Raw genomic sequence first — 10519 nt, forward strand, 5'->3', positions numbered from 1 at the left:
GACATCGGCATTGTCAGACGTATCGAGCTGCAGCGACTACGTTGGCTAGGTCATGTTGTGAGAATGGCACAGCACAAAAGCACAAAATTGATGACTTCCGCAGAAGGTACAGGAAGATGGAAAGATCAAATTGAAGAGAACATTTCGATACATGGTCTTTTAATTTGGAAGAGCTGTGCGCAAGACCGAGCGCCCGGGAAATATTTTTTAAGCTCGGCTTATGGAACAAATGTTCTGTCACAAGCCAGCTAAGTAAGTAAGTAGGCGTTCGAAAAAGGAAAATTAAGCCATCGATATCAATATGTGCAATTTAGAGGAAAAAGTAGTTAACGTTTAGCACGAAGTTCCGCAGGGAAGTGTGTTTGACCACTATTGATTAAAAATGTTAAACTTCCGAAAAGAGAAATTTGCGAATGTAATGAATTATACCAAAATAATCAAAAACGGCAACTCTGTTTTTTTTGTGTATACTTCCAGTTCTCTCTCATTTTATATAAAACTGAGGGGTTTCTCTGTTTACCTAACCGGGTGAACTTCACGCACGCACGCCTGCGCGTAAAGAAAAAAGAGGCAACATGATATTTAATACACCGGATCTGTTCGTGACAATTTCTAAAGAACAAGCGAAGTAGCTAATAAAGTAAAAAAGCTGTATTTTTACACAATGGCGAAATTGAGTAATTGTAGAAGTAAATTTAATTACCACCATTAGAGAGCAGTTGTGGATTTTTTTTCGAACAACAGAAAAAATCTATGTGAAGAATGCCAATGAATGGATATCTTCCTATTTGTAAAATTCCTTAGATATTAAACGGAAGTCCTTTAACGAGCCATTGTTCTTTTTTTGTTGTTGAGGAAGTAAAACACCTGGTTTTAGGGAAACCAAAAATAGAGAAGAGAACGAAACGGCATGGAACGTGCCACAGTATTTTAATGTCATGGAAGTTATTCTATTTCCAATACCTTGAAATAATGGACGGATACCCTGACGAATTCTATGTCAATATAGACATGTCCATCGCACCGTTGAGATCACGAAAGAGATGACAATATTGCTACAACATGTCTCCTAGTAGACAAAGTATAAACCCTCAAATGAATGTCCCGCCCATTTCTTTTAAAACTCCACACCTGTAATTAACCTTAAAAAATATTCTAATCCACGCCTGATATGGAGCTTGAAAAAATATTCTTTTGAAAATGCACGCCTGATATGGAGCTTGAAAAAATATTCTTTTGAAAATGCACGCCTGATATGGAGCTTGAAAAAATATTCTTTTAAAAATCCACGCCTGTAGTGGACCTTGAATAATTGAAAACAAATCTGCTCTGATAATTTTCCTAACATATACATTGAATTAATTATCCACCTACAGTCATTATTGGTCACCATTTTAGTGGCTATCTTTAAAAATAAATATTTAAAAAAATATGAAATAAATATTTCAATGTTATCAATATTGCCAGGCAATATTGATTTCCCCATACTACCCTACCTGTTAATAGGTATACAACTGATAACCTTGGAAATGGAAAAGTGACCAACCAGTCACCGACATTAATAAATGGGAAAATAAATATTATCTCCTTCTCTCTCTCTACCTCTCCCACTGGTTCTCTATCTTCAAAAAGGTATAGTTGGAAAATTTTTTAAAAAAATTCTAGGTCGCTCTGTGATGACAGATTTACAGTATATGTGACACGATCACCCGGAATGCCAGTTGTTGTTGGTGTTGTTCGAAATTGTTGATAATTCTTGTCACAGATATAAGAGATGCGTTCGTGTCACACACACGCACACATTCAAACACACACGTGAAGTTCAGACATAATCTGCTATCACACTGTGCTGTATGAAGTGAATGAATTTTGTAATACCCAATTCAATTTAGTAGTGACAGAGAGTGACAGATAAAGAATAAAAATACAAAAATTAACAGGTCACACAACAACAACAAACATTTTCGAGTTTTCTTTTTCAATTGTTATAGCTGTTGTTGTAGATAAGTTGGCTGTAATAGTTGCGTCAGAGATTTGAAATTTAATCTGCCACTATGTATGTGACACCACTAGTTTTACGTTTTATTTCTTTATTTATTTGTTTTTGGAAATTGGCTAAGAATCGAATATGTCAGTCTGGTGGCATTTCAGATATTTTTGTCGTCGGCAGAATAAATTGTTAATGTTCAAGAAAATTACGTGAAGAGTTTTTAAATATTTTTTTTGGATATTTTAATATACGAATCTGGTATTAACAAAGTCCAGCACATTAATTTGTTAATACCCTCTACCAAATTTGTAATTCCGTTTGTAACACTCCAAAATATCTATCGGAGATCCCATAAATTATACATATTCTTGATGAGACAATTTAGCCATAGTTGACTGTCGGTTGAAAACATTATAGAGTTCGGAGTATTTATGATACCAGCCCCATAGACACTGGTTGGGGGCTATCGTATCATAAATACTCCGAACACTACAGGGTGATGTGAAAAAAATGCAACCAACTTCAGACTGCTGTCATTTCTAAGCCACTCGTTCATTATATTATTTACAAGCGAACAAAAGCATTTTGGTGAGAATTTTCCAGAAAAAAATTTATTCGTGATGGAATTCAAGCGTCATAGTGTGATTTCTTTATATTTGGCTGGAAAACCACAAGTGACTATCGTTAGAGCACTCCAAAATTTAAATATGAATTAATCTGTTGTTTCTCGTACCATCGAAGTCAAGAAAGAGGACGGAAGAAAACTGCAAAATTAGCAGAAATGGTTCGAAAAATAAAGAAGCGACTTGATCGAAACCCGTGTCGCAGTGACCGAAAAATGGCTCGTGAACTGAACTTATCGCAATATTCCATTCGGCAAATATTGGAAAATGAGCTCAGGGTAAAGCCATTGAAATTCCAAAAAGTGCAAGAACTTACACCGCAACAGAAAGAAAATAGACTCAAAAGAGCTATAGATTTTTTATTAATTTCGAGATGAGCTACATGATCAAAGTTGCAATTAAAAGGAAAGTCAGAGAGATACAACATTCCCACCATTATGCGACGCGTTTCGCCGTTGGTTAAGCGGCTCATCAGGCAATATGGTTTACAAATGTCGCGAAATTGCATCTACGAATTAAATTCAACCGTGTCAAGGTTCGGACATTTGACATCACACCAGAATATTCCCTTTTCAGAGCAGATTTTTTGTAGTTACGCACTTTTTCCATACAGACTACAATATTTTTTCTTCAATGGTATACAACTGCATATTGTGCAACCTTAGGAAGATAAGTAGGTGGCTTTGAACCCTAAGAGTTGCTTCGCTTGACCGAAAGTGGTGAACTGCCGGATTTGGGTTTCTCCGATTAGAAAACATTCGTTGTTCAGCAGTTTGTAAACAAACAAAATGATCGTGTTTACTTGTCAAAGAGGTCAGCTGAAAATGTGCACCTTCGGTTGGCCAACAGAACTCAAGCGCCGGCCATGGTTATGGTGTGGGCCGCCATAACAGCCGATGTTCGTTCTCCGTTCCCGTATTAATTGACCGTGGCATCGGAAAAATGCCACATATTATCGCGAAAATATTCTGGAGGGTGTATTAAAGACATGGGCACGCAAACATTTTGGCCGCAGACCTTGGACATTCCAACAGGACTCAGCACCATCGCACTCAGCCAGCGCGCAAAGGCCACCAAAATCTCCGCATACCAATCTGTTGGACTATTGTGTCTGGAGTATTTTAGAAAGCAAGCTTGGCACTAAGAAATAAAAATTATGGCGTTGATTTTGTTGCAGTTTTTTTATCTCCGCCTGTACACCGAAATATATCAAATATGGGTTGTGTTAGTCAATAATCAGGGTTTTATAAAGGCCCTATTTCAAACTCTTTGGAGTATCATATATAGCGAAATCAAAAGAGTTTCACAAGCAAAGAGACATAACCTCTTCTCAAAGGTTCAGGATGCAAGGAATATTATACCCAAGGATTAAATTGAGCTTTTTATTTTTTATAAATTGAGCTTATCATCTACATAGCCACACTGTCCCTTCAACTCTCCTATATAGAATTAGTGTCAGCTCGTCTATAGACTCACTGGTCTTTCAGTTCGTCTATGTAGGCTCACTGGCCCTTCAGCACTACTATATAGACTCACTGACCTTACAGCTCGTCTATATAGACTCACTGAAGCTACATCTCGTCTTTATAGACTCACTGGCCCTTCAGCTCGTCTAAATAGCCTCACTTACCTGTCAGCTCGTCTATAGACTTAAAATTCCGGATAATTTTCATATATAATATTTGAAAAACCAATTAGCAAATACATAACATTGTTGATGGTCGGACGGTTTGAGTACATGTGTTAGCTAAACATTATATGTCTCAAGTGCTTTTGTATGGGGCGCTTGTCCAATGAGGCATCTGGGTTTCCTTCAACATCAGCAATATTCTCAGGGTCGTATTCATCCACCATCCACCCTAAAGTGGAGTGTCCGTTGGAATCACAAAAAAGTAGTGTTTGAAGTGGCATATATCGCCCTCGTTTCGCTTGGGCCTCCATATAACCGTATCCTTCCAATATTCGGATACGTGTGTACGTTTGTGCGTAAGTTTGTGGAGAGGTATTAGATGTAGTTAATTAACGAGACTTGATCTAGACTTGGTAAAGATGTTAGGTTGTGCAAAGATTGGTTTAAATCAGATATCAAATTCAAATCGCATGATATTATAAAATTATTTTTCAGCAACATATTAACCATTTTGTATCAGAAGGAGTTTACCGATATATTCCCCATCTCCGAACATAATCCTAAACCCTGAAAATATAAGTCTGTAGAACTCCGCGCCTTTGAATTATAATATCGTATGGTAAATATTCTAGACGAATTCGACAGTTCTTCATAATGTACAGTTTATGCGAAATTTTTTTAGGGTTCGTTGATAAAAAGTTTTCTCAGCAGGGATTGGGTGAAATTAAAAAAGGAAACATTTCTTTTAGGACCCTATTTAAAATCTTATGAACGGCATTTTTGTAAAATATTTGGAGGTAAAAAAAGATTGCGATTCAATAAAATAAAAATGAAAATACGCACTAGAACTCGAGATAGAAGGGAGGATATGATTTACAAAAATATTCCCCATTCGAAGAAATTTGTCCTCTCATCAGGCCCCCGCTCCTTATAGGTTGTTAATATACTCTTCAAAGGGCTTTCATCCTCCAAAAGCTTGTTTCGCAGTGCATAGGGAACTCAAAATTTCCATTTTAATGTGATGAGTATATAAAGTTCGGCCGGGCCGGGCCGGGCCGATATTCTGTTCCTTTTACTTGTTAATAATTGCTTAGTTTATAATTGTCAAATGTCAACGAATAAATCATCAAAAAGTGACAGCTACTAAAATACTGGTTAATTCGGAATAATTCCTCTTATTGGAAACCCATTTACTACATCCAAAAATAATCGAAACAGTTCCGTTTGTCATGCTGATATGTTGGTCAAAACTTTACTTAAAACCTCTCGTCATTCTACTATCACTTACAATTAATATTTCGCCATACAAATGGTGACTAAAAAATCTAAAAATTATTTATGAACGCACAATTATCTTAAAAAAATAAAAAACTTAAAACTTAATTCATTGAAATATGTCTATATGAGACTCCCTTTGGGCATATCACCTCAGGTAATATTCTAAATACAAAAAAAAATTGTTTTGATTGTACTTTCAAGATAAGATAATATACCAACCAACTTAATAGTATAAGGAGAACACATTTAAAAAAATTCAAAATTATACTAAAAAATAATTATGAAAATAAAAATTTAAAAATCATATTTTGTTTCTGTTTGTGTAAATTTCTGGCTAATGTAAAAATGATGTTCTCTTCCAGATTTACAACCACAAACAAATTTTATCTGTATTCTTCATTCAATGTTTGTTCTGCTGTTTGTAAATGGTGTTTTTTTTTTTCTTCTTTTCTTTACTAAATGAGTTAATCAGTCATTTAAACAACTCGTAGAGTAGTAGTAGATTTCCAGCAAACTAATTGTGCGATAACCTAAATTAAGACGAAATGTATGACGTCGTCGTTCAGCAGTCACTTGCCAATATAGCGTCTCTTCGTAAAGATATGGAATTTTTTGTATAAGTTTTTCTTTATCGAGAAGTAATGGTTTGGAACGAAGCTTGTTGTGAGGCTGAATTCTATTGGTCTCATAGAGATATAAGAAATTATAAGTGCTTCTAATATATCTATATAAGACCTGCAAAAAAACCCTTCTGTCTATAAATATTCTAAGCTTCTTGATGAAGGTCTTCTGTGGGTAGAGCTCATGTTGATGAACTTTCAGGTCTCATGATCAAGATTATTTTCCTATGAAATAACTGTAGAATATTTTCCATCTATGGAGGACTTATAAAAGGTCTTATATAACTTCCAATACAAGGTGAAGTGGATACTATATTTGTCAGTCCGTTCCTCGAGCTAGTCAATATAGATTAACTGACCTGTCAGCTCGTCTATATAGACTCACATATCTTCAGCTTGTCTACATAGCCTCACTGTCCCTTCAACTCTCATATATAAAATTACTATTCTTCAGCTCGTCCATATAGACTTACTGAACTGCCAGCTCGTCTATAGACTCACTGGTTCTTCAGTTCGTCTATATAGACTCACTGACCCTTCAGCTTGTCTATATAGACTCAATGGCCCTTCATATCGTCTTTATAGACTCACAGGCCATTCAGCTCGTCTATATAGACTCACTGGCCCCTTCTTCGGATCGTCCATATAAACTCATGGACCCTTCAGCTCATCTATATAGCCATAGAATCACGTATCTTCAGCTCGTCCATATAAAATCATTGACCTGCCAGCTCGTCTATATAGACTCACTAGTCCTTCAGCTCTTCTATATAGACTTACTGGCCCTTCAGCTCGTCTAAAAATACCCACTGGTCCTTCAAGTCGTCTATATAGACTCACTGGCCCTTCAGCACATATGTATAGACTCACTGGCCCTTCAGCACATATGTATAGACTCACTGGCCCTTCAGCTCGTCTGTATAGACTCACTGGCCCTTCAGCTCGTCTGTATATACTCACTGGCCCTTCAGCTCGTCTGTATATACTCACTGGCCCTTCAGCTCGTCTATATAGACTCACTGGCCCTTCAGTTCGTCCATATAGACTCCCTGATCTTTCAGTTTGTCTATATAGACTCCCTGATCTATCAGTTTGTCTATATATACTCAGTGGCTGCTCAGCTCGTCTATATAGACTCACTGCCCCTTCAGTTCGTCTATGTAGACTCACTGGCCCTTCAGTTCGTCTATGTAGACTCAATGGACCTTCAGTTCGTCTATGTAGACTCACTGGCCCTTCAGCTCATCTATATAGGCTCACTAGCCCTTAAGCTCGCCTATATCGCTTCTTTTATTTTCAGATCGTCCATATAGACTCACAGGCCCTTCAGTTGGTGGATATAGACTCTCAGGCCATTTAGTTCGTCTATAAAGACTCAAAGGCCCTTCAGTTCGTGGATATAGATTCACTGGCCCTTCAGTTCGTCTATATAGACTCACTGACCCTACAGCTCGTCTATATCAACTCATTGACCCCTCAGCTCATCTATATAGACTCGCTGGCTCTTCAGTTCGTCTATGTAGACTCACTCACCTTTAGCTCGTCTATATAGACTCAGTGGTCCTTCAGCACGTTCATATGGGAACATTGGCCCATCAGTTCGTCTATATAGACCAAGTGACCCTTCAACTCGTCTACACAGACTCTTCGACCCGTCAGCTCGTCTAAAGACACTTACTGGATATTGAGCTCGTATGTATAGATTTACTGACCCTCCAGCTCATATATATATGGAATAACTGGCCATTCAACTCGTCTTTATAGACTCACTGGCCATTTAGCACTCTACTATAGACTGAGCTTTCAGTACATCTACATAGATCTGAAACTTTAGTACATCTACATAGACCCAAAAGCTGTTTAATTCGCTTCTAAAGACATGCTAGCTCTTCAGATCACCAGACCTTCCGTCGTTAGGAAGGCACAATACAAAATATTGACAATCACATCACAATCCTACCCACATTAATCTCCAAACTAAGCTTGTTCGCGATTTCGCATAATCCGTCTTTATAGAAATGTTTTCCTTGTTTTTTCATGTGCTTTTCGATCTTTACTTCTCTTCTCTTCATTCATTCATTTATGCACCGCGAGCCGACCAAACATCAATTCATTCATTTATTCTCTTCGTAAATTCCATTGAATACTTTTTGCCTTAGGCAAGAATATATTTATTAGTTATTCGGTTCCGTACCTCTACAAAAAAAATACTAGGGAGCCACATGCATTCATAATCGCCACATTGATCAGTGGAGATCGGGGGGAGAAGGAGATAAATTCGAATTCGACATATTCGCCTTTTCATATTTAAATTGGCTGCAATTGATGACAATTTAGCTGCGCACATAGTTCAGCTCAGTTCAGTTCGCATGCGAATAATTCAGATGACACTGAACTGCTCTGCAAAAGCCGAAAGATGATCGGCTGGACCAGTGACAAACAAACGCATTGTGAATGTGGATACTGCTGGATATGTTTGTTTATATGATGACAGTCAGATCCAAAAGAGTGCTATGTAAGGTATTCTGTAATAGGATGTAAGGAAAAGGCATACAGGGGAAGGCAAAGGGTAAGGAGTTTGAAGGGTACTTTTTTATATAATTCTCGATAATGTTTAACCCAAAGGATCATTGTCACCATTTCCAGAGAATTCACGAAGACTCCATCTCTTTGTGTGCACTGTCAGCATATAAAAACAAATACATAGATATGTATATACATATGCATTTATCTACATAATTGCTCCATTTTTAAGAGCACATTTTCAGACAATGACTATTACCTAGAACAGCACACACAAACAAAAAATTCGAATAATTTTAAATAATATTTCACTTTATTTGTTGTTTGTGTTGTTTATTCACATTTATATGTACATATGTATTGTTGTTGGTGGAACTTATCTCTGAGACTGACATATTGACATAAATGATTTCAATTAAATTAAAAAATGACTATAAAAAAGAAAACGCCAAACTTTAAAAAGAAGGCCAGGACACAAAATTATTTTTTATTATTGCCGCCGGCGAATAAAACGAAACTTGGTTACGAATTAAAATTTTGACAAATATTTATGCTTATTGTCAATAAAATGACAATCACATCAAATGTGTCAATATAAAATAAATAAAGAGAATAAATGATTTTGATTGATAAGACAAGATATGCATGACAAATTGAGCAGGAACATTTTTTTGTAGGATGAAGAATGTTTTACAAAACGTGCTGAGTCAATTAATTTATATAGACGAGCTGAAAGACCACTGAGTTTATATAGAAGAGCTCAACGGCTTGCAAATCTATATAGACGAGCTGAAGGGTCAGTGGGTTTACATAGACGTGCTGAAAGGTCAGTGAGTCTATATAGACGAGCTGAAGGGCCAGTGAGTCTATATAGGGAGGGCCAGTGAGTCTATATAGGGGGGCCTGTGAGTCTATATAGACGAGCTGAAGGGCCAGTGAGTCTATATAGACGAGCTGAAGGGCCAGTGAGTCTATATAGACGAGCTGAAGTGCCAGTGAGTCTATATAGACGAGCTGAAGGGCCAGTGAGTCAATATAGACGAGCTGAAAGGCCAGTGAGTCTATATAGACGAGCTGAAGGGCCAGTGAGTCTATATAGACGAGCTGAAGGGCCAGTGAGTCTATATAGACGAGCTGAAGGGCCAGTGAGTCTATATAGACGAGCTGAAGGGCCAGTGAGTCTATATAGACGAGCTGAAGGGCCAGTGAGTCTATATAGACGAGCTGAAGGGCCAGTGAGTCTATATAGACGAGCTGAAGGGCCAGTGAGTCTATATAGACGAGCTGAAGGGCCAGTGAGTCTATATAGACGAGCTGAAGGGCCAGTGAGTCTATATAGACGAGCTGAAGGGCCAGTGAGTCTATATAGACGAGCTGAAGGGCCAGTGAGTCTATATAGACGAGCTGAAGGGCCAGTGAGTCTATATAGACGAGCTGAAGGGCAGTGAGTCTATATAGACGAGCTGAAGGGCCAGTGAGTCTATATAGACGAGCTGAAGGGCCAGTGAGTCTATATAGACGAGCTGAAGGGCCAGTGAGTCTATATAGACGAGCTGAAGGGCCAGTGAGTCTATATAGACGAGCTGAAGGGCCAGTGAGTCTATATAGACGAGCTGAAGGGCCAGTGAGTCTATATAGACGAGCTGAAGGGCCAGTGAGTCTATATAGACGAGCTGAAGGGCCAGTGAGTCTATATAGACGAGCTGAAGGGCCAGTGAGTCTATATAGACGAGCTGAAGAGGCCGAGCTGAAGGGCCAGTGAGTCTATATAGACGAGCTGAAGGGCCAGTGAGTCTATATAGACGAGCTGAAGGGCCAAGTGAGTCTATATAGACGAGCTGAAGGGCCAAGTGAG

At 38.0% G+C, this 10519-nt stretch overlaps 1 long non-coding RNA gene across 1 annotated transcript; it reads right to left on the minus strand.

Annotated features, from left to right (window-relative positions):
• Positions 1-2564: 2564 nt before the first annotated feature.
• On the minus strand, positions 2565-3604 carry LOC133336044 (uncharacterized). Its single transcript, XR_009754539.1, has 2 exons — positions 3303-3604; positions 2565-2961 (listed from the first exon to the last, which is right to left on the minus strand). It is a non-coding gene; the product is annotated as an uncharacterized LOC133336044 (long non-coding RNA).
• Positions 3605-10519: the final 6915 nt, after the last annotated feature.

This window comes from Musca vetustissima, unplaced genomic scaffold (assembly GCF_032173495.1).
Source record: "Musca vetustissima isolate MV318-11 ecotype Yass unplaced genomic scaffold, APGP_CSIRO_Mvet_v1 utg10317, whole genome shotgun sequence".
NCBI classification, from domain to species: Eukaryota; Metazoa; Arthropoda; class Insecta; order Diptera; family Muscidae; genus Musca; species Musca vetustissima.